Genomic DNA, 26,603 nt, shown 5'->3' on the forward strand with positions numbered 1-26,603 from the left:
GTTTTGTGTTTTAAATCGGATAAGACTATGAATATGTACTCTATAACCACAACCAATTTTCGTTCTACAATGTTGAGAGCTCAGAATTGTCCGGAATTTATCTCGTTTTGGTTTCGTTATGATATTTTCCTTTGAGTTGAGCACGAAATGAACTGTAAACACAATTCTGTCGCTCAATAAGTTAGCAGAATATTTTTTTGCATGGCTTATCAATCTGCCTATGTCACTTTATTTATGTTTGTATATTCGATTATTTTGAAAATATGCACCATCAATATTCAGTCAGCAATGAGGTGTTCCCGCAATAATAGTTATTTATATTTATGTGTGCCTGGTAGTTGAAAAATAACTAAAATGTTGATGTTTTTAATATATTAAAAAATTGACCTTTTAAAAAATGTGTAGACATAGTTTAACCAAACTTTTAACATCTATGCCATATGGCAGATTTAATCTATCTAGACCTTAAAAGATAGGGCATGATCCTGGGGTCGTAGACGCGTAAAGAGATCACAAGTCCTGATTTAGACGGCTCTAGGGCCAGGTAGCCAAGGTGGTCTTTACAGTTTGCAGCATGGAATGCGAGTTGGCGAGGTTACTTGCGCCTCCGAGAAGAGCTACACCGAGCCACAAGTGGACCACAGCACTCATTTTTTATAAAATAGATAAGTAGACGTACAAATAAACACCTTATGGGAAGTATTCACCATCACCCATAGACATAGATTCGTAAGAAATATTAATCATCAATAATAATGACTATTCCTGTGGTTTGACAGCATATCTGATAAGTGGGTAGCATAGTCACGGATATGTCCATGATAATTTATAAAGGACGAGGACCCTTTACAATAAATCAATCGTCTATGCCATCTATCAAATGCGAATGGCGCTTGTCACGAACATAAAGTGTAATTAGTCGAACAGATGTTAAGTAAAATGCTACGATTAATATCTTGATATTAAAAGACTTCGAACTGCGTTAGTTATCGTATCTGGTAGACGCATTAGCGTTCCTTTAAGAGGATGTTTTAATTAAACTATTCCACTATAACACAAACACCTATTCTGCTCGGAAGTTACTAGATTTTATTATGCTTTCATAATATTTGTGCTTTCTAATTAGTCGTGTCGTACTGTACTATAAATACAAATCAATGTGTAATCATTGAACTTACAATATGACAAGAAAAGCATCAGGCCATATATAAATAAAAATTTTAACAAAATGTCAAACCGACTTTAAACAAAAGACTATTTCAAAACAAATTAATGTGCACTACAAAGTAAGAAAATCTAAAAATATTTTGAATACGTAATTACGGGTAAATTAATTAAAATCTTTTTTTAGAGTACAGTGTCGTATAAAAGGTAATTTGTAAAAAGCATATTTCTTAAAGTATTCTCGTACTATTTTTTGCTAGATATGTTGTAGGGTTTTTTTGGCTTTAAAATGAAGTAACAACAAAAAAATATAGACAAATTGATAACCTCCACCTTTTTAAAGTAGGTTGAAAATACAACATAATCGCATTTAAGATATACACGTAAGTATTGGTATTTATAAGTTTTTTTTTTTTTTATATAAAACAAATGAACCCCTTATTTTTCCATGTTTTGTGCAAAAAGGGGAAATACAAAACATAAAAAAGGACATGGTGCGCAAAGGCGAACTTATCGCTTATAGCGATCTCTCACAGACAACCTTTGGTGATAGGAGCTTAGAACGAAAACAGGAGAAAAAGAAGAAAAAGATACAGAAAAAAGAAGAAAAGTACAATATAATAATATTTATACTAAGGTATAGTAATAAACTACGCATAACTGCATCCCAATAATACATACATAGAAATTTAAATATATATCAAAATACATAAATATAAACTACATATTATTAATATGTCCTTAATAATTGATTCATCACCACCGAGCGTGAACTAGTAAAATGATCCTACTCACCAAATTTAATGGCCCTACCATTAAATTTTGTGAGTAGGTTCATTTATTGAGTAGTAGTATTGAGTAGTAGTAGTATTACAAAAGAAAGGAATTTTGGAAATTTTATCCCTAAGGGGTCCCCCCCTAATAGGGATCGAAAGTTTGTATGGAACTCCGTCTGATACTGATAAAAATGAGTTAATACGTATTTAAGCATTTCATTTATTTAAGCGTCATATTTAAGTTAAAAATATTAAACGAAATAAACACCTTTGTGGTACATATAGAGGTCTTAAATTAATGTAATATTTTAAGTTAATCTGTAATTATTTTGTTGTATTTCGTAATACAGAAGGTAGTCACAGATTTAAATACGTTGAAGAAATTGGGATTCATGTAAAATTAGTCAATTAGTATCGAATAACTGTTCGAAAATAAGATGATTTCAGGGGGCTCTCAAAAAGTTCAGTGATTGGTCAATTATTTTTGTAGACTTTCGATTATGGACCGTAAGCGATTGAGGTTGCCGTTATTTATCACCTATGTTCTTGTTTTTGTGGATAGCTTATAAGATTACAGATTCGAAAGTCCAGCTTTCAGATATGGCTTAATTTAATGTTACTGAATTTTTCCTTTAAGGGTTTTTTTAGTGGTAGTGTTTTGTTTTATTTTAAGAAGTACGCTGACAGGGCAAATTTGCCACATGGTAAATGGTTACCCATAGATATCAGAGCGATGAGAGATGTTAATCATCTTTTACATTACCAATGCACCAATTATCTTTGGCCTTAAGATTATATGTCCCTTGTGCCTGTACTTACTGGCTTATTCAACATCGAGGCCGGGACACATCAAAAACGCAACAATCAACATTGAAAACACTTTAAATATTTTGGTCTAATATCTCTTTGGGTGTATTGGATTGGTCTTCCTATGAGGATTAGAGAGTGCAACAATGTTTGCCCATTATGGAGTACTAGGCATAACCGTCACACAACTAACTAACTAGGGAGCCTCCTTTGTAAAGGTTAGCTGTTACGGTTTTGTGGTTTCCAGAACGTAACAAACATTTAATTACAGATACTAGGCATTGTTAGAATTTACGGCTTTTGCATTTCAATGGTCTTTAACCGACTTCTAAAAAGGAGGTTCTCGATTCGACTGAATTTTTTTTTGTGAACCGAATTTGATGGCTTTTTGTTTGAGAGATAGTTCTTCCCGTGTGGTCCCATTTCAATGGCCACTTTAGGTATATTTTTTTATATAAAAGTTAATTTGTAAATGTGTTTAATTAGGTTTTGGCACTCTATCACAGTTTTCATAGTATACTGTCGTTGCAAGTCTTAAAAAAAAAATGTTAGTCAATTTGAAAGCCATATGTCATTTGGAAAAATAGTAGTTTATTTAAGTCTTAAGTATTTTATTAGTTATAAATTCATGTTAGTTTATTTATTACTAGCCACCCGCCCCGCTTCGCATGGTTGCAATAGTGATACTAAATATACTACCGAATTTGGTTATTTAGGACATCATATTAGCAACTTTTAAAATTATCAGGGTTTTATTATTTCATTTAAATTGGATCCAAGTTGTATGTATTTATTTCTTTGTGTGGTATACAATAAAGAGTAAAGTTATATTTTCCAGTAATATCGAATATTCTCGATATGATTACAAACCGGATTCCATTGAAAAAAATATTGTTTCGTTATTTTCCGATAACGGATAAAAGTCTTGACCCTATTTTACAATGTTGCAACATTCTACATCATAACGATGTCGGTGTGAAATAGGAGTTATTTTATACTTCCCTTTTGTTCGGAGTCTGATGGAATATGTAAATTATATAACTCTTGATATGTTAGTGTATAGCTATATATCAATTAATGAATAAAATAAATTCGATTTTCAAAAAAGATGATTTTCCAAAGATGTAAATACAACTATATAGTTTGAGACACCGTGCAAACTACAGACATTTTTTTCTAGTAAGTTTCAGTAGTCATTTTAATATTTTGACGTGTACATACCCGTAACATTTTAATAATATATTAGTATAGTAATGTTTTAGACCTTCCTTGTTTGAGTAGTGGGTACACCAGTTTTCATGGGTACACCACTCCGAGATGCCGTGTTCGATTCCCTGTAGAGTTGATGTAGAAAAAGTTCATTTTCTGGGTGTATGTACGTTGTTACTTCTGATTTTCAATAACACAAGAGCTTTAGCTACTTACATTGGGATCAGAGTAGTATACGTGATGTTGTGTAATATTTATTTATTTATATAGTATGCAGTTTCATGTAAATAATAAAAAAAAAACTATAATATCCTGGTTATTGACTATTACTATACTAATATTCTTTATTAAAATATATATTTTCTAATAGGCAAAGTTATAATAATCTTTCACATTTTCTTATGAAATTAATGAAATGAAATCTTAGTAAACGGAAAAACGAGATCAATTCTATTTTAATAAGCATTTTCGCTTTATTTATTTTTTCATTCAACGAACTTTATGTGCTTTATATGAGATACTGTCGAGGGAGAAAATTCTCGTTCTTCGTAGTTTTACATCTGCAGGAGTAACTTTGATAGCAGCGCGTGAATTTATGTGTGTTGAAATTACATTGGGATTTTCGTGTGGAATATTATTTTTCCTCAATTTCAGGTTATTATTGATACCATTATTATAAGTAATGTGATGTTTGATTCAAACATGAGAATATTAATCGAGGTTTTGAGTTTTCATTTAAATTTATTTCATTTTCTTAAAATTAGCACCCGCCTCGGAGTCGCTCAGGTGCAAAGCTGTTACTAAATGTACTACATAATTTGATTTTTTACTGTGTTGTCCATGTATCACATACAAAAATCTTCATCTCGAATCATTCTAATTATTAAAAAACCCACATCAAAATCCGTTGCGTAGTTTCAAAGATTTTAGCATACATAGGGATATAGGGACACAGAAAGCGACTTTGTTTTATACTATGTAGTAATAGTGATTCATATGATTTTCGATGATGCAGGAAAATGTTGAAACGAAATTTGAATATCGAATGATAATCCGCTACACGTGTTTCCCCGGATTTGGACAGCGAGGAACTCAGCAGAGTGGTTTCATTCTAAATTGTTAAATCCTGATTTAAAGCTATGGGTTCAGTCGAAGGTAGTGCACCTGATTTTCGTCTGTCCATCAATCCAAAATTCATTTGAAAAGATTTTGTTTATATGTGTGTATTTAAAAATATTCCATTCTTGTTTGTACTATAATTCAATCATAATACAATTATAAAAGTAATTCATTTTCAAATTGAATTTGAAATAACATTGTGTGTGATATATAGATATAACATATACAGTGCTACAGAAATATATACTAAAATTATAATAAAATTGCCAAAGCAATACACGGACATAAAGAGGAAGGTCACATAGCTCATTTTTAACACAAATTCAGTGGTCACCTTAGAAGATACCATATGACATTTAATAAAATGAACACATTTTCTCATCAACAATATCGATATGATAGCACGTAATTAAATTCTAAGGATGGGACACGTCTATGAAAATTTAATTTAACAGAACCGTACGAGAGAAATGTAAATACTATTGGTGTCGGTAGAGATGCAACCAGTACCACGAAGAATATTCACGGTAAAAAGCTAAAAATTGCATTGTTGCATTCTAGCGTTGGGTGGTCGTTGTACTGGGAAACATAACAATGTAAATGAATTCCTGGAATGTAAGATTTTAGTTAAGACAGTGGGAAACATGTATTTCAATAATCAATTAAACTGAGCATCCAAATCTGTTCAGACGTGTTTAATTCAATCCTCAATTATTTTAAATATATATTTTTTTATTTTTTAAAAAATCAATTTGCCTCTTCGTAAACTTGAATAGGTATTACAAGGGCAGTCTGTTTTATAAATAACAGCAACGTGTACATCACATACATTTCCCTCTGTTGGGCTACAGGTCATTCGAGGAGAAGATTAAGAGCATTTTCCACCAGTTGTCCCAATGCGTGTTGGTGGATGCACATGCTGAATTTCATTAAAATTAGACACATACAGGTTTCCTCGCGATTTTTCCTTCACCGTCGAGTATGAGACGAATTATTTACACAAATTAAGCACATGAAAATTCAGTGATACTTTATATAATTAATACTCTATATTTACACACGTATACTGTTAAGGTAAAGTGCGTGATAACTTACATCAGTAATAATAATAAGCGTACAAGCGATCGTATATTCGTGTCTTATACAAATCATGTTTTGTCCCATTTTCTGTTGAAACACTTTGTCCTTGGAGGAAGCAAATGCTTCTTTAAAAATATAACACCTCGCCTAATTGCCTCCACTAGTGACAAGGGGACTGGTACGTTATTTGTTCAGAGGATCGGAATTGCGATTCAACGGGAAAGTGCTGCTAGCATTCTTGCCAACATTCCACACTGTTATGATTTATTCAGTAACTATTTTAATTCTTATTTCTATATAGTTAAGGACTTAATTTCAATAACTTACGACCATAATTAACATACGATCTTCCAATTCTCAGTTAATGTATCTTACAGATTCAATAGCAGGACCTTTATGAGTTAGAAGTAACCCAAGTAATTTTTATTTATGTTCTTAAATTGTGTTTATAATTCACCTCATTTCATAAAAAAGAAAATTATGTGAAAAACTGCAAATCTGGCTAAAATGTACCATCTTTATATCCACCAACTTATAGTGAAGCAGTGTGGTGGAATATTCTCAAAAGGAGATGTTTGCGCCTACGATTTTTATTTTAATAATAATATCTGTATATCTAAATTAAAAATATATCTAATTTAATAATATCTATATATCTAAATTAATTTAAGTTTAATTAACATTATTTCATCACATATAAAACCTTTTTTTACAATATTCAAAAAGAAAAAGTAATGTGTAAAATCGAATGTTCTGTGATCTTTTTTTGTTTTTTTTTTTATTCACTTATTAACTACTAACGACAACTTAACAATGTACAATTAAATGGCAAGAATTATTAATATAAACTAGTTTTTAAAGCAATTTTTTTTTAATTGATTTCGGATTATTTAAGTTCGGACTCCAGTGTCTAAGTAATAGACACTGCTATTTACTTGTACTATAGTAAGTTTATTATCTTTGAACATTGAGCACTTGCTTCAATAACCAGGAAAAATTTAAATTTTTTTAGTAAATCTACTGCGTCAAATCTATTTTCTGCTAAGAAGTGCAAAGAAACAGTAAAAAGCATATTCTATTAGCCGTCAAGAGATGGAAGCTGACAGTGTAAATAAAGCAGACGCTGCATTGACTGCGAGACACAGATTACAGCATTAAATAGAAGTTTCATCTTCTTAGAAGCTACAGATTTTCTTGCTGGTTATTCTCACTAGAATCTACATTACAAAACGCTGTACATTTAATATTGTGGAATTGTGATTCAGTATTTCTTGTAAGTAATTACTTTCCTACTTGTTTGCTTATTATTGTGAATAAGGTGGTAAATAGGCTCATCTGATGGAAAGGATTACCACCGTTATGGATATCTGCAGCACTGAGAGGCTTGCAGGTGCGTTGTCAGTTTGAGGAAAATTATTTTTTAGTAGGTGTAGCAGGTTTAAAAAAATGCCCAAAACAAAAATTGTACATTATTTTATTTTCCAAAATATACCTTACAGGAAATGAGACACTGGCAAGATATGAGTCAAAAAATCGATGATTCCTGCGACCTTAGTTAAGGGCAGTGGCGTATATCCATACCACATAGGTATGTCTTGAGAAATGTTTTAGAATGTCAAAATAAAAGTTTACCCAAGTATACAGCTGGGTAATATGGTTTCCGAGGTATAACTAAGATTATATGCTTGTAGGTATAAATAAATAAAATCTCCCAGCTTCTAAATAAATTACAAAAGAGACTATGTAAAATAATCTACATGTAATTTCCATAAATCTTTGTTCAGTGTTACCCGATTGCATTTAGAATGGAATATGGCTGTCGCATAGAGTAGAACCACTTTAGCAAATTGCTCGGAGGTATTGAAAAAGTTCTTGGTCCATGTTTAGAGACTTACAGACGTATGAATGGATGCAGTGATCTAGAAACATCGTTGTACTTATTAGGCTGTACTGTTTTAAGAGTAACGTAACAGCCGGTAAATGTCTTCTTGTAAAGGCCTCTGCAACTTGGCCATCAAAGTCGAAATGGCTTCAGTTATTTTTTCAGTTGAAACTTTTTACAATTGTTCATTTAGTTTGGTGTTTAATATTTTTCTTTTATAAATTATTAAAATAAAATATTTATTATTTTTCTTTATATTTATTTTGATTATTTTAATCAAATATGTGATACATGATGCACCAATTAATTTGGCTTTTAATGGACTTGACTATTTTATACAAATATTATAAATGTGAAAGTAACTTAGACTGCCTGTCTGTCTGTTTGTCGCTCTTTCACGACCAAGCCAATGAACTAAATTCGATGAAATTGTTGTGAACTAAGCTTAAACTCCAAGGAAGGACAAAGGCTACTTTTTTACCAAACTCGTGACAACTAAGCCACTAAAAGGCGAAGCCACGGGTCGCATCTAGTATGAACTAATTGATGAAAATAATATTATAGAAGAATTATTATTATAGATACTCAGATTAATAAGTGGACCACCTGATGGTAAGCGGGCAGTACTGTGTATAGACATTGTCACTTCGATGTATTAATCGTCGCTTTTTCCTAATAAGCCAACCAACCTTGGGAACTAAGATGTGCCTGTAGTTACATTGGTTCAATCAATTTTAAAAGCTGACACACAACAGAACACAATATTGTTTTTTAGCGGTAGCATGTAAAAGGTACCCTCACTCAGAGGGGTACCTCTGAATGCAAATTATTTTTTTTTGTAATGTTATATCATTAATATTACTACATAAATACTTAATGAAACCGAATGTGAAATTTCAAACGAGCTAAAGTGTTGAAAGAGGGAAGTAATATATCGTAACATTCGGTAATTCCAAATGTTTCCAACATTTTCGAAGCAACATTTACGAGAACCAACTGAGCTGAATGTGGCCACTCTGTGAAACGGAACGTTAAATTTTTATAGCCACCGGCCTCGGGCGCTGGTTGTCTAGTTTAAGTACTATTAACTTTTTCGGTTGAATTACTGAGATTTTCACTTCCCTGATTTCGGAATTCTTCCAATTTTCTAGGGGGTTGAATATTATATTTAGTACTGACGGTATTATTATTTATTATGCAAAAGCCAGTTTATTTCAGTTTTGGGGCGTGTTCTCAATGGAAAGTATGGTTAATATTTCTTACGGCTTTAATGTCGATAGGTTATTTTTTATGTTATAGCTAGCAAACGAGCAGGAGGCTCTCCTGATGGAAATCCTATGGCTATCTGCTATGTTTCATTACAAAAAGATAGATAGAAGATTACAATGCTCGTGTCTCTGTAACTTTGCTCTCATAATACGATGGGACGGCAATTTAACACGACTGATGAAATGTGTACGTGCAACCAAGGCTTTACGTGCTTCGCGTGCAACGAGATCGTAAACACTGTAAATACTTCCAATTCCCAATATTACTAAATCCTGCCAAGTGCTAGTGAACTTGTAACAGATTGCGTTGATCTTTCTTGTATATCATTAGCGTAAGCCCATTTTTGTCCCAGCGATTTTGGGGCGATAGCTGCACATAATAAAACGGTTATGATTTCATTTTAAAGAGCTTCAAACGTGGAGAAAATTTAAGGTTTCTCGATTGAAATTCACTAAATTATTACATTTTAACAAAGTTTTTTTAGAGAGCGAAAGAAAGTTACTGGCCAATTAGAACTATTACAACGGCTTTATAATGAAATTAAAAACAAAATTAAAGTAAATTGTTTTTGACCAATTCTAACTAAAGTAATGTGTACTATTTGACATTGAAATTTCATTTAAATAACTTATTAAATTTTGGCGCTGAATGTACATAGATGCGTGACTTGCTGTTTACTACGAAATGAAATCAAATAAAACCTTTTATTGGTTCCGAAATTCTTAAAAGATTCATTGAATAAACGCGAAATTTTGTAGGAGACCCACTAGTAGTTAGTAATTAATTATAGATCTACTGCTAAACAAAAATAAAAAAAATTGTGATTCCTAAATATCATAACATTCAATTATACAAAAGCTATCAAGACAATTTATACAGATAGATAGATAAATAATTCCATGAATCGCCAATGTTTCTTTTCCAAGTAATATTTCTTGATTTTTTTTTCGTTTTTGTTATTGCTAAATTTTATATTATAATATTACGTTAGTTTAACTTTGATGATTGTTTTCTTTAATTTATGTCTTATTTCATTTACATATAATACATACATATATTAAATACATATTTTGCTTTAATGTATGTTTATATCGACATACTTTTTTGATGAATGTAGATAAAAATATTAAATTGTACTAAGCAAGAGTGTAGATCTTTGTAATAAACAATTTTTTTTTTTTATAATTTCATATCTATTTCGATCCTTTGAAAATTTCCTTCGCCTGGAGCCGAAATTGGATGCAGAATTAATTAGGCCAAAACAAGCATAATATGTATGACTGAAATCACTAAACTATCATTACTAAAAGTACCCATTACATAGACATAATTTTGAAATTAGATTAAATTACTGAACGCAATTAATATCCTCAATATGGGCATACAAGTCCACTAGTGATTAGAAGATATTGGTCAGAAGCGCAGTTCAGAGCAATTGAAATCAGGCAATCCGAGTTAATTGTAAACCGCAGTTGTGCCCCCCTCCCTCCATTACAGGCGTAGATTGGCTAAATACACGTCGAGATGGACAGGGAATTGATTAGTCTCTGTGAAATTGTTTGTAGGATTTTAAAACAAATAAAAATAGTGCACGTGAACGAAACAAGTGGAAAATTTTCATTTGGAAATGTTTTGTACTCTAACGTTGTAATTGTGATCATGCTCCAAAAAGTTTGAATTAGAAATATATTGGTTTGTTTAAACTCGAATCGTGTTGTAAAGACATTTTAAAAATGAAACATGAATCATAAGACAAACAAAGTCTAATATAAATAAGATATTTAGTTCTTTAAATAATATTCTTTATAAATATAGAATTAGACTTTTATAAGCACTTTTTGGAGCCGAGATAGCCATGTGGTTAGAACACGTGCCTCTTAACCGATGATTGTGGATTCAAATCCAGGCAAGTACCGTTGGATATTCGTGTGTTTATAATTCATCTCGTACTTGGCCTACATGTGCCTTATTTCATAAAAATTCTACCACATGTCTATTCAATGCGGGTTGCATTGGAACAGCGTAGAATATCTTCGAAACTTCTCCAGAGGAGGATGAGGCCTTGGCCCATCAGTGGGAATTTTACAGGCTGTTGTTGTGTTTATTATTGTTATAAGTACTTCTAAGTCGTTATAGTACAGATTTAAATTTAAATTGTCTATGAAAGGTCGGCGGTAATACAACTAATTGCAATTAAAATATGTTCTCTTTGAAAACAATACGAACGCTTATAAAATTTCCTGAAATTCAGGAAATCAAATTTGAGAGCAATTATTATCTCCTTTTTTATTTTAATTAAATAAACTCAAATCTGCTTCTACTTATATTTTAGTTAACATCATTAGATCAAATTACACGGTACGCATTGTTGTTTGTAAACCAGAGACTGAAAGTCATTCTCATGTTTTGCCGTTTCGATTCTCACTAATTGCACGCTTAGTACGAGGCTTGGGCTTGTGTACAGTCAGAGTAAGAAAACCTACGTCAAATTTCAAATTAATTCCTTTGTCAAGTCTTAAAGTCTTAATGCCTTTTGAATCATAACATCAAATTATTGCGACGCAGTATGTCATTCTCGGTCGGTAAAGCAGATCATCGGTCATACTGAGCACACGAAAATAGACCTTAGGTGACGAACCTTTTCTTACCCCGATTGTACATATTAGTCTTAGTACACATCTATTCATTATTATTTATTTTTTTAATTTACAACGATAGAATGATCGTTAAATAATTGTAAAAGCAATTTTTGAATGCATAACCATGAATTTTGAAAATTACTTTCTAAATAGACGTTCAAACGTATTTACAAATTTTGACAAGCATAGTAAATTTTTCCTTGCTCTGAAAGAAGTTTATGAGTCTGAACCTCTCTGTGCTCTATTAGAGATATCACTTCTATTTGCGCATTTTGTATAAAAGATTTGGAGGAGTTACTATAACTATAACAATCGCATGAACATAAGCTATGAAGGGGTTTCCCTTGCAAAGCTAAGTATGCAAAACATTATTTTGCATATTATATTATTGTGTACAATATTCATATTATTCTGTACAAGTGTGTGTACAACCATAAGTGTATTTATTTATTTCTTCACTGGCATATGGCATGGCAAATTTATCAGGACCGGAAGAGTTTAGGTGCAATGAATTTACATGCCTTCTCGGGCACGAAACTCTCATAACACGTTCACACTTCCATAAAAACCAATATCTACTTTCAAATTTCAAGCAGTTACTGCGTCTTTCTCGCCAGTCAAATTTTTATCGACCTCTAAACTAACAAGGCAATTTAAGATAATATTGGAATACATATATGGCACACTCATATGTAAATAATCAAAAACATAAAACGGCTTGTAGCCTAGCGAACTACATAATTTAATCAAATTAATATAAAATTATGAAGTATCAAGATTAGAAACAGGTGTCATTGACCTTAACCTTTCTATATGATATACATAGTTCATTAAATTTGTTAAATTATATTGGCATGTACACACGAGTTTTCAAGTACAAACATTTGTGTTTATAATTGCGTTGTATTTTAGTTTGAAATAGAACCTAATGATGTTGCTTGTAAGAAAACGTTTCGACAAATACACACTCTAAAAAACTTAATTAACTTTCAGAATTTATTCAAGAAAAATAATAGTCTCAGGAAAATAGAGATCTAGATATACTTCATTGAAGTTGGGCCCTTCGAAGGACTTGAATCGTAGTTATTTTATAAGATTAAATTAGTTTTAAAGTTATTATTAGTTCTGAATGTAGATTCTATCTAGAAGAACGAGAAAATAAATCAATAACATCTCTTATCTTTAAAGTTAAGTTATATAAACCTAAATACAATTATGTTACTATTATTAATACTGGATGAAATAAACTTGGAGCATGAACCCGAAATAATATTACACACGTCAAACACAAAATAGTAATTAGTTATTTGAACCGAAATTTTACCGGTGGTATTGTGGTTAGGTCGGCTTTGTGTAAGCCAGCCTAACCACACCTAAACATTAATACTATGTATTGCTGTATTTAAGTGTGATTAAGTGTTATTTAATTATAACACTGATATCACATTTTACTTTCCAACATCCTCTACGAGGTCTGTGAGCTCTATGATATTACTTCTATTATTATGTACTATTTATATGTTCTTTGCTTTGAGACAAATATTGGAACAAGACTCACGCAACCTCTTTATTTTAAAGTTAATTTTTTTAGTTTCTTATGGGAAAACTGTCAGTAATGCAGATGTTTATGTATATCTATGGAAGTGAAATGGTTATCTATGTATATTGTTACACCAGTACTGAATCCTTGGGAAATAGTTAATGAAGCAGAGATTGTCTCCAATATTGATAATTTGAAATCGATAATTTAAAAGGTGGTTTTTATAGGAACCTACGGTTTGTTGGTGCTTATAATATTCATTGTTTATTAACCGCGTCGATAGTCTGGCAGAAGAGGCACTCCTACCTATAAATTAAACCTGTCAGTGGAGTAAAGGTGTTATTGTCTTGTCAATGGCAAATTGATTCTCAGATTAGAATAATTGGTTCATTACTTACTTTGATTTCTGATAGTGGATTATTTTGATCCTTAAGGGAATCACAGAATCATAAAAAAATATAATGTAACCTTTTCACCGGTAATAAAATTTCAAATGTTTTTTTTAATGAAGAAAATATCACGTTCTTTTTTTATAATTCTGGAATTAAAGTATATCATCAATAATTATACTGTCATTTGGACGGATTATTTTGGTAAGTGATATTTTACAGTTAAGTGTAACTCTGATTGTAATCATCATTCCAGTGATGAGTATTAATGGCTGTATTATGGTAAGGATATTTTCCAAAGGTCGAATAAAATATTCATTGCATTGTGCATGTTTGGATTGAAGCCCCGATAACAATACACTATCTTTTAAATTGTCTCAACTTGCCTCAACCAGTACATTTTACCAATTTTTCGCTTCATGACTCATTTTATGTAACAGATTTTTCTTATTGGTTAGATGTTCCTAATAAATGTCCAATACTACACTAAATATCTGGTCCAGATCCCTAATTGGAAATTGTATTGACTTCAAAATTTGTGAATATTTTGCAAAAGAATTTGTAATAAAAATTGAATTAAGCCATATTTGATCAGACGGAGTGCCATTCGGCTGAATCAATGGTCTCCACAATTTAGTTACGTCAGGAGTTTCGGAAATGACTTAGTGTGGAGTGAAAACGACGAAGTTGGGACATACTGTAATGGAATACTGCGCGATGTATAAATTGGTAGCTTCAAATTGATCGAATGATTTCTTTGCAAGAATTTTTGATTCAAATATTATTCGTTTTAAAAATGGAAGTATAGAATATCAGATAAAATGAGGATGAATTTGCGAAAATAAAGTTAAGTAGGCTTCGAAAATTATTGTTATGTTAAAAAGTAAAGTAAACAGCCTGTCATTATATCACAGCTGGATAAGACGCTTTTTCCAATATTGGTATCGGTTTATGGAGGAGTAAGCGTTACCATGGTATATTTTTTTTCTATCATAATAATATGAAGACAGTGTTCAGATTAATATTCTAAGTTGAGGATCTTAAGAAACCACTACTGGTATACCATCTCGGAAAGTGAGGATAATTTCGACAAAATTACTTTTTTCGGACTTATCCTCACTTCACCGCCATCTACATTAATATCGTTATTATAAAAAATATCGTAACAAAATTGAATGAAACTCCTTAAAAACATTTGAGTATCAGATTAATAGTCCTCTAGTTACAGTGGAATGGAGTTCTAAAAAAATTTGACGCTTTAAAAAATGAAAATTTCCTTTTCCCAAATTTTTGAAAAACCCCTTTCATGTATTTAATGACTGGATTAATAGAACATTCATGGAATAGAGCTTCAAAGCGGATGTATGCAAAAAATATGTACGTTATACGAATAAAGCCAGCAGGCATATCTAATATGCAAGTAGCATTCAATATCTGACGGTTATAGACCAGTGGGAATTCCGTCGAAGGAAAATTTGTGTTTCGTGAACGTGGCTCGCTTGCTGAAGGGGAAATGGACGTTTGGAAAATTAGGTTGTGAAATTTTAACATTTCAAAATGGATGTTTTCTATTTGAATAAATATTTGATTACGGAAGGCGAAAATTCAATTTTGTCTGCAATGGAAGGTAAATAAATAAGGACCAAATATGAGTTTTTCTTGTAATAAGCGTATGCATCGTCATCGTCAACTTACTAGCTGGTATTGATGCAGAAGATAATTTTCTTATTAACGGCATTAGTGATGACCCTGATGAAAGCAGACTTATGGCCGACCAAAGATCTCAACCAAATTCTGCTTTCCCATTTTAGGGAATCGTCTCATTAACCCTAAATGTACCGGTTTATATTATCATGCCTGGGTGCCTTCAAATGAGGCGTGAAGAGGCATCTTGCGGGCCAGCATGGCCAGGGTGACTAGTGCAGCTCATTCTTGCTGTGCATACTAGGCGTTTTCGCGTTTGGACTCCATTTCCACTTACCATCAGGTGGAGTGAAGTCATGTGCCTACACGGATAATATAAAAAAAATGATACAAGATATTTCAGAAACCGAAAAAACAACTTTAATTTGTACTATTTGTCATGAATGGCTTAATGTACCGTTTTTTTCAGTCCTCTTAATATTAAATTTAAAGTAACAAGTAAATTCAAACATAATCATAATTGAATTATCAAAGCGTAAATCAAAAGTATCCTCTTCGAAAATTTGGAATCTCCATTTCACGTTACAAACTTTACATTTTACAAATAAAGAAATCACTAATAGAAAAAAAAAACTTAAAATCATAAACAGAAATTTGAATTTAGAAGATTTAATCATAACCATACCAAAACGTATAGTTTTAAAAAGACCTAAAAGTATGTCTTACTTAAATAATGTCTTACTTTTAAGTATGTCTTACTTTTGCTTATAGCAGGGAGCTAAAACCATCCATCAAACCGCCTACAGATTAAGTGGTGATTAAAAATATGCGTTCTGTACAAACGAAACCGCATTAAGCATTCCCCCCATTAAAATTCAACCGAATAAGGAAATGACATTTGAATTTCGTGCCGGAAAAAGAAATTTAATCATCAGAATACAGTACGAATTATATCGCGCTTAAGTTGAGAACGTTATGTTGCGTAAATAAAATTTAAGACCTTTTCCTTTACACCACGAATATGAGGATTTACCTGCTTCGAATTCAGTTTGTGATAAAACTGTTTGAATGACTTGTATCCCCAAATTCATCTACTAATAGTCTGGGGTCATTGGGGTTCAAGCATTCTTTATAACACAAAAACAACATCCTTTATATTTCCCAAGGCTACGGCTTCCTCTCCCTTTAAGGAGAAAGTTTGGAACATATTCCAACACGATGTTCCAATGCGGGTTGGTGGAATACACATGTGGCAGAATTTCTATGAATTTAGACACGATGTTCGCATACATCGCCGAGCACAAGATGAATTATAAAGACAAATTAGGCACATGGATATTCAGTGGTGTTTGCCTTGGTTTGAACCCGTAATCGTAAAAGATGCCCGCGCTCTAACCACTGGGCCATCACTGTAACACATTTGATCAAAATCGATAATTTATTTAATACTGAAAGTGTGCGTTGGAAAAATAAATGTCTTTCAAATGTGGCTGTCAGACGATCTCGTATCCGATTTGTAATTAATTTAGATACAGGACGTGCTCACTGAACCACGAGCTCACACTTAATGATATACCTTAAGCAAAAAATTAGTCACTTTTTACTTGGCTTGGCTAGCAAGATCATTAAGGCCATCATTAAAATATATTGTTATTTTGAATATGAAATAGTTTTCTAATGTATGTAGATTCTCATTCATCGGTTTGAACTACAATAACTCTTCCTGCCTTGATATTAAGGTAATAAGAAAGCGACTGTTTTATGACCTTCTGTTTCCCTTGCTATATTCTCGTACAGCAATAAAAACAGTGCCATAGTAAAAACTATTCTTCATCGCAGTATTTTCATGCAACACGTGGTACAAAGATCTCATTCTTTTTATTTATTTTACGGAAAAGCGTAAAGGTACTCTGATACACATAAACTCCAACTCTCAGAATTGAATGTTGATATTTTGACAACCTTTTCATATAAAAATATATTGATATGATATATGATAAATAATCGCTAAACCACGTGTGACGGTAAATAAATGCCATCAGCTTCAACGATAAAAGTTTTGTATTGAAAAAGAAAAAGCCTTACAGCTGTCGCATATTATGAGGAGGTACATTTGTCATCTTGCTTTGGTAATAAACAAAATGTACATTATATCCTTTTGGAAAATGTGTTGTTACCTGTCAGCCAAATCTAAAACAGAGCGCGCTCATTGGTCGAATCAAATAACGTTCTTAATTTGAATTCCTGTTACACATTTCCGTCCCATTTCACGGAATAACTCACACAGATAACTAAAGAGTGAGACAGAAGATCTAAAACATCAAATATTTAATAGTAAGTCATTTTTCTTATTACCATTTTCTTAGTCGAGTGAGAATAAATTTAAGACGATCAATCAATAATACTAATAAGGAATAGTTCCGGAGAAGGATATAAATTCTGAAGATATTAGGAATTTAACACACCTCAGCCACAATATGAAGTGAAAGAGGGGGCAGCAATGTTTTTAATTTATAATAATTATGGCGTACCTTTGTGGGTTCTCGTTATCTACGAGTTTATAAATTACAATTTGAAAGTGTTTTTATAGCCCACTCGAATAAAGTGGACTTCGATTCAGATTATTCATAGCCCAGATGTTATATCCTTGGTATATTTCTTGTAATTAAATGGCTCACTCAACTTCAAAATGTGAACCGAACAATACTAAGTAACTACCACCAAATAAAAAATACTAATGACTTCGTGAATAAATGGAAATGTGATATTTCTTTTTTAGTAGTAATAGTGTTCTTGGGCAGTAAAAAGAAATGATAAATAAATAAAGAAGATGACATTTTATTCACTAAAAAATGGTGTCGCTTTCGCCTCGCTTTGTAATGCAAGAGTGTCCGATACTTTATAGTTGAGAGTTACGAATGGAGGAGAATAGTGTTGTGTAATGAGATCCAATCAGATCAACTTGTTAGCACGAGGTTCGTTGGGAGATGTCTGCTGCATTGTAACGACGCTGCGTTGAGACGGTATCTTTAACGAGGCTCTTATTCGACGGAATTATAATAAATTTAAAATTAATAATCACTATATATTATAAAAAGTCCCCCGGCCGCGTCTGTCGGTCTGTATATTCACGATTAACGCCTTTACTACTGGGCGGATTTTCATGCGGTTTTCAATAATAGATAGGCGGATTCATAAGGATAGCTTATGTCGTTCTATTTTAACGTATTTTGTGTGAATACGTGAAATAGAACGAAAGATAGCCCAGTGGCTAGAAAGCCAAAATATACATACCGCTGTTTCAAATTTGAGCGTGAACCGTGGAGATTTCATTTGTTTAAACAACAGCCTGTAAATTCCCACTGGTGAGCTAAAGGCCTCCTCTCCCTTTGAGGAGAAGGTTTGGAACATATTCCACCACGCTGTTCCAATGCGGGTTGGTGGAATACACATGTGGCAGAATTTCTATGAAATTTGTCACATGCAGGTTTCCTCACGATGTTTTCCTTTACCGCTGAGCACGAGATGAATTATAAAGACAAATTAAGCACATGAATCAGCGGTGCTTGCCTGGGTTTGAACCCGCAATCATCGGTTAAGATGCAAGCGTTCTAACCACTGGACCATCTCGACTCATTCATTAGTTTAATTTTATAGAAAATAAAAAAGCATGGAGCTAATACTTATGGCTTCCTGACCGTATATATGTATTTCTTACGTGTTTAATTAAACTGACATTGTATTTTTAATTGTTGAAAAAGATTAACTACTAAGTTCCTTGCTATCTTTTCTCGGTTGATTTATACACACTTAGAATATAATTCTTCGGTCGAATATTTAAATTTTGATTTTGTGTTGATAATTCATTTTCACTTGGGAGTCAAATAAAAAGTATCAATCTGTTATACATACATATATTAATCATACCTTACAGGTTTTAGGAGTCTATATATATGCTTGTACTTATAGTTACACTCGCTCACACATCTTTCATACGGAAACATTTCTGTTTGGCGTAGTATCTAATGAGCTGAGATGGCCCAGTGGTTAGAACACGTGCATCTCAACCGATTATTGCAGATTCGAACCCAGGCAAGCACCACTATATATATATGTGCTTAATTTGTGGAACAGAGTAGTGGAATGTGTTCCAGACCAGATGTCAGCCAATTAAACCCTATAGTATATCTATCAAAAAAACAATACGAGAATACTTTAAGAAATATGTTTTTTACAAATTACCTCTTACAAGATAATATACTTGGTGAATCAAGGGGCTCGTATCGCTTCTTTCTTTTGATTGTTGAGGCGTGTGCCCGTGGCTGACACTGGCTCCAAATATAGCAATAACTATAACTACGTTATATAATCGTAAATCGACTTTTAAGTAGTCTAATATTTTTCATTTCATTTTACCTAGGAGGACTCTAAAAAATATGTTAAATATGCAATTATTTTTAATACTTTTTAGTGCATTTTTTTATTATTGTTTTAAAATTGTGTTTTGTTTGAAGTCGGTTTTTCTTTTTGTTAAAATTTTATTTTGATGCGGTGTTATTTAATACATAGAATAATTCGAGTGAAAGGTCTTTGTATATAATACACGGACAATATAGTAAAGAAACACTGATAATTTTAGATGTTTATAATGTGATGTCGTAAATAAACAAATTCTGTAGCATATTTAGTATCAGTATTGCACCCATGCGAAGCCGGGGCGGGTCGCTATTGTATGATAATTTATTCCAAAGCTAATAAATTACTGTACGTTATGCTTGGGTGTGTTGTAATTAGCATTTGTAGTGGATATAAATATAACCTTTACGATGTTATAAAGCAAGTAAGTTTATATTGTTAACAAAGTTGTTTTAACGGTCTTTATATTTTTATTTTATGTTCCGAGATCGCCCCACTTTTTATTTTCCACTTATTGCAAGAGATATATTCTCATAATTAATTAACATAATTGATTATTATAATCTATTAAAAGATTTATAAAATAATATCCCGTTTTTATATGAACTTGACATTATAATTTCATTTGAGATTTTATGTTTTGATACATTTTACTGTAGCTGTAGAATTAAATTTATTTATTTTACTTTATAGCAAGTGATATTTATCAAAGCAAGATATTTTTTATTTAATTTGTTTAGTTTTGTGTGATAAAAGTTATTTAAATTTTAAGATTTAATTGTATATGATTAATTCATAATAATATTACTGACAAACATTCCAAAGATCTCATGATCACATACATAACTTGTAGATTGGGCATTGAGTTATATCTCAAGTAAAGTATTAAAGTTACTTTGATTTTCTTACTGCGTTTTAATACATTATTTTAGTATATTATATTTGTTAAATTTTTAATTTGATTGATATAATATATAAAAATCACAATTAGATTTTTAATATTTATATAGCTAATTCTATTATAAAATATTATATATAATTCTTTATTTAATATTTGTATAGAATTTTATTTAATTTTTATCATATACTTAAAATTTTGGACTTTAATGATATAGTGAATTTTTAATTGTAACTATGAGACATAAGTGCGATTCGGACTTAAGGGATAGTACTAAGAGATTCGTACCATAGCTAGCCCAAGTGGTGTGTGTAGCTATGATAGGAGCCTTAGTTACACGTATTAAGTGAGCTTTTACAACTGGAGAGCTTTTAAGGCAGCGCTAAGCAACGTAAGCTTAGTATATGGATTCCCTCTGCTCTGACCAGTAAGACCGATATGACCTAGTCCTTAGAACACATGAATTTTAATTGACGATTGTGGGTTCAAACGCAGACAACTTTTATACATCACACTCGTCATCTTGATTCCATTTTTCATGATATAGACTTTCTTACTAATCTGGTGTCGTCGTTTAGCAGAATTAGTAGAATAGCTGATTAATGGGTGGTCCCCACCCAGGTGACCTTGCTCAAAACCTTACCCGCATGGGAGAGAAGGTTTGGTGACTCCTTAGAAGAAGAGGAGGTCTTAAACAAATGTTATATCAACAACCTGATACTTTTTTACTGAGTATTGAAATATCAACAAATAATCAAATAAGGTTTTATCAGCGTTCACCACACACCATCTTTATAATATTAATGTAACGGCTTTGGTTTATTTTATTACCAACAGAACTCCATTCACCGAAATGTATGTACATACTTATATTATTATAGCCTCTGGGTTATGTGATAATGTACATAATATAATACTTATTGTAAATGTGTATAATTATCGTTACACTTGTTTATAAGAGTCTTACGAATTAATACGTATATATTTTATTTACTTACGTCTCGGTCTTCTTTTTCTATTCAATGATCAACGCCTGAAACAAAATACATACATATATTAATTTATTTTAAACCTTATTAAATGTTTTGATTGGAAAGCGGCTGAGCGGGAGCGTGTGGATAGTGCCTTTGCTACCTGATCTGACCACTCTGACGAAGAAGACTGGGAGAAAGTGTTATAGCTATATCTACTGTAGGGGTTCGTCTATACTCTTTAGCGTGAAGACATTCTTTATTCGTTACGGTTGTATGCGCAAGCGATTACGTCATGTCCCCCTAAGAGACGAAAGGGTTTCGCATTTTTTTTGTGTGTCATTCCGGATTTTAGCAATGCCTTATTGTGATTAATTTTAGTTGGTAAAATGTTACGCAATTTCTGAATTGGTAAACTCTTACTAACAGTCCCAAATCTCATGCAAAGCTGTTGGAACGTCTGAACTCTTTACGGTCGTATCGAACTGTTTCATCAGAATAACTCTCATTTAGTATATAGAGAGTGCACTTGTGTTTGATGACTATAATATTTCCTATGTACTTGTTCCCCTTGGGGTTAGATGCCGAGGCTCAAATCGGTCTGAAGGACATTATTAATATCGGTTGTATATTGATCGAGAAACTTCTGAATTACTTGACGGATTGAGGTCGAATCGACGTAATTTATTTTGCGAAACAATAGTGTACGCTGGGATTCAATGGGTACTTGTGTTCACAAATTCAATATTTATATACCGAATTAATTCGTAGTCACTATCAAATAATTTGTCAGCTTATCGCGAAAAAATAGTTATCCTAATAACTGTGTTGAGTGTAGTTATTAATATTTCAGTTATTTTCCATTTCACAAAGTAAATTCTATGTGTGTGATGCAGATGTCATTTCTATTCCCTTACTTCCATAGTCCTATTTGATGGTAACGTATATGATTTTAGAATGTTTTGCTGTAGAACATATGTCTTCTAAAGAATGTGGATTTAAATTAAGTAAAGTAAAGTAACAGCTTGTACATTTCCCACTGCTGAGATAAGGCCTCCTCTTCCGTTAAGGAGAGGGTTTGGAACATATTCCACCACGCTGTTCCAATGCGGGTTGGTGGAAGGCACATGTGGCAGAATTTCGATGAAATTAGACACATGCAGGTTTCCTCACGATGTTTTCCTTCACCGCCGAGCACGAGATGAATTATAAACACAAATTAAGCACATATATATAGTGGTGCTTGCCTGGTTTTGAACCCGCAATCATCAGTTAAGATGCACGCCGCTCTAACCACTGGGCCATCTCAGGTCAATGTGGATTTAATTATAATATATTTGCTAGTATTAAATGTGGATTTAATACTAGCAAATACTCTACTTTGGGGTGCTATTAACTACTTCTTTTCAAACCCAAATCTTTACATTTTACAGTTGAAAATGCTATCCACTCAACTATTTTTAAATTACTTATAATCCCTACGAAAAAAGGTTCCATTCAGAGAAAAATAGACAGCAAAAAATTTAAGCAGACTTACGCTCATCAAGGCATGAATGAAACTTCAAAAGAACATTAATGGTCCCATTTCGAAACCATTTAAGCATGAAACGCTATCAAATACATCTGGCAAATGCAGCTGTATAAAAAAACATAAATGCAATTTCTTATTTTCGTTTTCAAGTAACATAATATTAGTTCAACGTGATTGATTTAACAATAAATAAAATCTCGTAACACGTAATGTAACAATAAAGAAATGTTACGGAATAATCCCTAGGCTTCATTAGACGGGCCAAGAAATAAATTCCCGGATTATTTAAGGGTTTCGCCGGAAATGAAAATATATGTTTTCGTTGCGCAGCTACTCGTATGTGCATAATAAATTAACGTTTTGGCGAATAGGCCACCTTATAGTAGATGAACACCACTGTTTATAGACATTGATATTGTGGCACTGTGTGTGTGTGTGTGTGCTATAACACATATGCCAGGCAAAATTCTGAAAACAGTGAGAAATGACATAGATACGCAAAAATTGAGGTAGCCTTGACTCTGTAGAGAAGTCCTTAATAATAGTGATTTGAAGCAAAAACTTGTAATAATTGTTTTTTTTTTGTATCATATTAATTTCATTTCGTGTTTTCATATTATTATAATTTAATAGTAATTTATTTTACTTTCACGAATTGTATTAAATATAAAATTATGTAATTTTTATTAAAGAATCTTTATTATTATTTCTATGATTAACGAAGGCTTCCAAGGTTTTTTCACCTGTATTGACTTGTACGGTTTGTACGTGTCGTTAGGAAATGGTGCTATTTAGATGTATTTTCTACAAAATCTTACAGTGCTCGAGGATCAAAGCCACATTCTCGTAATTTCCTTAACCATACGCCTTTAATTGTCAATGAGTTTATATCATTTTAATTTTAATCACTTTAGACTTACAGTATCTATTTCGTTATACATTTGGCGTTGTGTAAACCCATCTTGGTAGGTACCATCTTGTTGTATTCTGGTTTAAAGGTTGAGTGAGCCAGTGTAACAGGCGCAAGGAACATAATATTATCATGATTTTATAGTGGTACAATAGACATCAATAATGCCACACTGCACACCTCTCGGTTGCCGTCGAATGGGCCGGCACGCCCGGGGAAGTACCACTCTCTCACTTAAAATCGACGTAAAGTGGTAAGTGATGGTGTGAGTGGTCGTCCGGTAAGTGAGAGTTCCAGAGGCCCGATCCCCCCTCCCCCCAATGGTGATGTGGAATGATGGTTGTTCCGAAAACGAGAGGGAAGCCGCGGACGACAACTAATCAAGTAATATATAAATTAATTACATATTAACTTAGAGGAACAGTTCCGAGAGATACAAACTGATTACATAGTTATTGTTTTTATTAGAGATTATTATTGTGTACGAAACAATTTATCCAGTAAATGTCAAGAGTAATATATCCTCAAAGTTTTTTGTTGGAAAGTAATATATAACTAATAATTTGGATGTTTGGATGTTTGGTTGATTAGTTTTCCCACAGGGTTTCACCCAAGTTGCAGGGGAGTAGGGGGGTATGAACAAGTCTTACTTAAAGTATTTCGTACTACGAAAACTGTGTGCGAAAACGCAAATGTGCTAAATCCTAATTCTTAATTTGATTTAAAAGTGAATTCGGTACGATCCACGATTCTCTTAGTTTAGATACAGTATCTGCGTATTTGCTAGTGTTTTGAGACCTGGTATTATAAACAAATGTCTCTCAGAATCAAGATCGATGCTACTAATTTTGGACGAAGAAACTTAACAATTGCTTGGTGGTAGCTTCACTTAATTATAAAATGACGATTCAAAAGTGCTTGTAAAAGCCTACTTGAATTAAGTTTATTTTGATTTGATTTGCCCGACCTGGACTTAAACGTAGGATCACAGATGCAGCGTCTATGCCAATAGACTAAGAATATAGAGTTTTTAATATTTTAATAAACTTATCCCCCTAGGCAATACGGTAAAGAGATAGAGCATCATACCAAGCGGATATATATTAGTTTAATTTTGATTATTTATACTTCATTACTTTCAAATCACAGGGAAAAGCACTTTTACCCAATTGTAGTCATAAAACGTAACAAGATAAACATCACGCCATATATCCTTATATCCTTTTACTGTCAAGCTGATGTTTCGGAATTTAAAAGCGAAGATATAATCAAAAACCTAATTGTACCCGGGTGAAATCGGAGTGGGTCATTACCCTTTCGTTCCGGATTAAATGTTTTTGTAAGCGTAAACGTATTTATTCAACTAACCAGCTCTCTAAAAACGACGTAAGTAGCCATTCTCTCCTAATCTTAAAAGTAATTTTATCTACAGAAACCCTGTTAATGGAGCGGGGATGATCCTTACAGATCGTTTTTTTTTTGGAAGAATTGATTATACAGCAGTGTAATGCAAGAACAATTAATTATTAAACTCAATTTATACGTTACTAGTAGTTGGCAGCGGCTTCGCTCGCCTTTTAGGGTATTGGTTGTCATGTGTCAGATATTAAAAGTGGCCTATGTTCTTTCTTGGAGTTTAAGTTTTGCTTCATACCAATTTTAATAAAAGTCGGTTCATTGGTTTGGTCGTGAAAGAGCGGCAGACAAACAGTTACTTTCACATTTATAATATTAATATAGATAAATAATATTGGATTGTGGTGATAAGAGACCATTTTCTTATAAAACAGCTGGGCTCTTCTTTGCGATTACAAAACATGTATTTGCTAATTTCTTTTACTCATCAACATCCTCCAAAAAGGTTTATACACTTTCGTACCAGTAATATTTACCTTTTTGGTCTAGCTAGAATATTTTATCGTCATCGGCCAGAAGACATATATTGCTGGACAAAGGCTTCCGAGTATTACCACGATTGCCGGTTTTGCCCTATCCGCAGCCAACGGCTTCGCGCGACCCTACTACCCTACTCTTCGTTTCGTCGTATCGTTTCGTTTTGTATTCGTCAGCGGGTCGTAGTCGTCACTTGAGAAGCTTTTGGACGAGCTATCAATAGTACTTATTTTAATTCAAATTTAAATAGAATCTTAAAACAATCATAATATAGCGTAAAAATTGTAAACTTCTTTTCAAAACAGATCGTATCCAGCAAGTCCACAGGAAAATGCGGTGTTTGTGTATTTTGTATACTTTAGTGTGGTTCAAGATATATGTTGTCAGTATGGCTATGAATGCGAGTAATGTTATAGTCAGTATATCATTGTGTTGTGAACGTAATGCGTTATTAATGGATTTAAAA

The 26,603-nt window shown here is 32.5% G+C and overlaps 1 protein-coding gene across 1 annotated transcript in view; it reads right to left on the reverse strand.

Annotated features, from left to right (window-relative positions):
• Nucleotides 1–21,867, reverse strand: part of LOC124534458 (metabotropic glutamate receptor 2-like) — a 186,354-nt gene extending 164,487 nt beyond the window's left edge. Inside the window, exon 1 of the mRNA XM_047110349.1 lies at nucleotides 21,831–21,867. The gene's annotated coding sequence lies outside the window, so the exon portion shown is untranslated. The remainder of the gene's footprint in view (nucleotides 1–21,830) is intronic.
• Nucleotides 21,868–26,603: the final 4,736 nt, after the last annotated feature.

Source organism: Vanessa cardui, chromosome 12, assembly GCF_905220365.1.
Source record: "Vanessa cardui chromosome 12, ilVanCard2.1, whole genome shotgun sequence".
NCBI lineage: Eukaryota > Metazoa > Arthropoda > Insecta > Lepidoptera > Nymphalidae > Vanessa > Vanessa cardui.